This window comes from Aedes albopictus, chromosome 1 (assembly GCF_035046485.1).
Source record: "Aedes albopictus strain Foshan chromosome 1, AalbF5, whole genome shotgun sequence".
NCBI lineage: Eukaryota > Metazoa > Arthropoda > Insecta > Diptera > Culicidae > Aedes > Aedes albopictus.
This window is the reverse complement of record NC_085136.1, coordinates 214,530,441-214,534,013: the sequence shown is the minus strand read 5'-3', so window position 1 is coordinate 214,534,013 and position 3,573 is coordinate 214,530,441. Positions and strand designations below refer to the sequence as shown.

The 3,573-nt window shown below is 37.1% G+C and overlaps 1 long non-coding RNA gene across 1 annotated transcript; it reads right to left on the bottom strand.

Moving 5' to 3' along the window:
- Positions 1–1,579: 1,579 nt before the first annotated feature.
- Positions 1,580–2,488, bottom strand: LOC134285462 (uncharacterized). Its single transcript, XR_009996389.1, has 2 exons — positions 2,002–2,488; positions 1,580–1,808 (listed from the first exon to the last, which is right to left on the bottom strand). It is a non-coding gene; the product is annotated as an uncharacterized LOC134285462 (long non-coding RNA).
- Between the last annotated feature and the right edge of the window lie 1,085 nt (positions 2,489–3,573).

Below are 3,573 nucleotides of genomic sequence, written 5' to 3'. Positions count from 1 at the left end.
CCATCTCTGTTGTACATATGTACGAAGAGCGAAAGCGATTTGTTTATTGTTTGAAACTGTTTGCCTATCGTACAGGCAACGCTTCCTCAACCACTTGTAGAGGAAGAACAATGCTACCTGGAAGGCGATCAAACGCGTCGTTCGCATTCTATTTGATACGACGGGTAACTACGTAGAGGTAGATGCTCGAAAACGACTCACTTGAAGTGCAAATTTTCGGTAATACCAATCCGTGTGGTCAAATTATGAAATTCAAATAACTCAACGTACATATGTACAGATGGGTAAATTATTGGTTAAAATTGGGAAAAAATCCACAGCTCAGGTGAGATTTGAACTCACGACCCTTATTCGCTAGACAAGTGCTTTACCAACTAAGCTACCGAGCCAATTAATGACCCGACAACTTAGTTGTCATAAGGTTCAATTCTAATCTCATCGATCTATATCATCTTCCCCTAAACCGCAAATATAACCATCTCTGTTGTACATATGTACGAAGAGCGAAAGCGATTTGTTTATTGTTTGAAACTGTTTGCCTATCGTACAGGCAACGCTTCCTCAACCACTTGTAGAGGAAGAACAATGCTACCTGGAAGGCGATCAAACGCGTCGTTCGCATTCTATTTGATACGACGGGTAACTACGTAGAGGTAGATGCTCGAAAACGACTCACTTGAAGTGCAAATTTTCGGTAATACCAATCCGTGTGGTCAAATTATGAAATTCAAATAACTCAACGTACATATGTACAGATGGGTAAATTATTGGTTAAAATTGGGAAAAAATCCACAGCTCAGGTGAGATTTGAACTCACGACCCTTATTCGCTAGACAAGTGCTTTACCAACTAAGCTACCGAGCCAATTAATGACCCGACAACTTAGTTGTCATAAGGTTCAATTCTAATCTCATCGATCTATATCATCTTCCCCTAAACCGCAAATATAACCATCTCTGTTGTACATATGTACGAAGAGCGAAAGCGATTTGTTTATTGTTTGAAACTGTTTGCCTATCGTACAGGCAACGCTTCCTCAACCACTTGTAGAGGAAGAACAATGCTACCTGGAAGGCGATCAAACGCGTCGTTCGCATTCTATTTGATACGACGGGTAACTACGTAGAGGTAGATGCTCGAAAACGACTCACTTGAAGTGCAAATTTTCGGTAATACCAATCCGTGTGGTCAAATTATGAAATTCAAATAACTCAACGTACATATGTACAGATGGGTAAATTATTGGTTAAAATTACGATAGGCAAACAGTTTCAAACAATAAACAAATCGCTTTCGCTCTTCGTACATATGTACAACAGAGATGGTTATATTTGCGGTTTAGGGGAAGATGATATAGATCGATGAGATTAGAATTGAACCTTATGACAACTAAGTTGTCGGGTCATTAATTGGCTCGGTAGCTTAGTTGGTAAAGCACTTGTCTAGCGAATAAGGGTCGTGAGTTCAAATCTCACCTGAGCTGTGGATTTTTTCCCAATTTTAACCAATAATTTACCCATCTGTACATATGTACGTTGAGTCTTTTTATGTGTTAAATTGAAGCTATAGTATATATAAATAGAGTAAGGTGGGGCAAAAGTTCGACCCTAGTTGAAAATTCAACTTTTTTCAAAAAATCGAAGCAGATAAAAATAAATGAATACCGTGTGGTGATTCTACCATCCATGAGCTAAAATTTTGCTGAACAAAGTAATGCCAAATGTCTTATGAGTTTTGAGTTACAACACTTTTTGTATGTCTGTGTCTTATTCGAACTCTTGCCCCACTACTGGGGCAAAAGTTCGAATCTAGTGTTTGTGGTATTTCGCTAACCGTAGCACACTATTTCGACACTTTGGTAATATGAATATCTGAAACCACTTAATATTTGATGTTGGAACTGGAATACACTTTAAAGTTCGATCTGGATTTTACCCAAATCAGGGTTAAATTTAATACACCAAAAATTAGTAGTTTTCCGCCAAATCCAGATAAAACAACATTTTTTTCAACTTTGATCGAATTTTCTTACTAATTCCATCATTCTTAGAGATCATATGGACATTTTGCACAATTTTAGGTTTTTACCTAAAGTTGCCACATGACTCGAACTTTTGCCCCACAATTCGAACTTTTGCCCCGCTATGTGTAAAATATGATTTCCAAATCTTTTTTGCAAAAAGTTATACATGCTAAAGCATCTTCAATATATACCTAGTTACGCCCCAAAATAAAATATCGAATTCGATTTCATTACAATTCCATTCCATGCGTTGGAAGGACCATGACATGTTACAATTTTTTGATCAAAAACCAACATTTAACATTTAACTTTTCGAAATATTGATCAATTTCCAAAATTTTTGGAGTGGAAGACTCTTTTTCTAAAAGGCTTCGAACAATCTTGACACCCGAAAGAAATAATTTGAATTGAGCTCAAAAACTTCAAAAGAAACTCTTGCCCCACTCGAACTTTTGCCCCACTTTACTCTATATGAAAAAACATGACTTTTTTAAATAGCTCTAATTTGAAAAACTGCAAATTTCTGCATAATATTTAAACGTTTTTATGCAGCCCTAAGCATGATGTTCAAGATATACTATTCGAAATTGCGGCGACACGTGACGACACGAACCGTTTTCTAACTTAAAAATTACCAAAAATCGTAAGGTACAATATATGAAAATTCAAAAAGTTTTGTGACATATTAATTTTGCACCATACGTGCATTCAAACAGTCCAACAACAAGCTTTCATATGCTGGATAACATAAAACATATATTCCATTCTCAAAATATTATTATTTTACTTTTTTTCGAATGGTTCATTTTTCAATTTTATGACTTAGGCCACTTTGGCGGTGAAAATGCCATTGAAATACAGAAGCTGGTATGCTTTTAATTAGGAATCATAAAACTACAATACATTAACTTTGTTATAAGGTGAATTAAAGTTTAAAAATATCAATTTCGTTTTTTGAGAGTTTTGGCCGCCCCTATTGGGGCTGTCCATTAATTACGTAAGGCTTTATGGGAGGAGGGGGGTATGAGAAATCTTACGCGCCATACAAAAATTTTTGGGTTGTCATACAAAACATCTTACAAGGGGGGAAGGGGGTGCCGAAAAATCGTAAAAACTCCCTTACGTAATTAATGGACAGCCCCTGTATGGAGCCCGACCAATGTGCAATGTGTATGTTTAGCGGATGACATAGATGTTATTGCTAGAACATTTGGAACGGTGGCATAACTATATACCCGCCTGAAACGTTAAGCAGCAAAGGTCGGAATGATGGTGGATTTGCAAAACACAATTACATGCTGGCATGAGGAACCGTGAATGACAGTGCAAACCTAGACAGAAGTGTTACGATAGACGGGGGCCTTTCGAGGTGTTGGAGGACTTTGCTGATCTACTTATGTTCGCAAGATATCCGGATGGTAAAAAAAGACTTGCAGTGAAGGATCCATTCATATCTAGATCACCCAACCCGATAATTCTGATGGTCCATCGGGTATCTACTTATTGAGAGATGGCTGAATAAAGTCCTCAAATAACTATCCTATTGCATA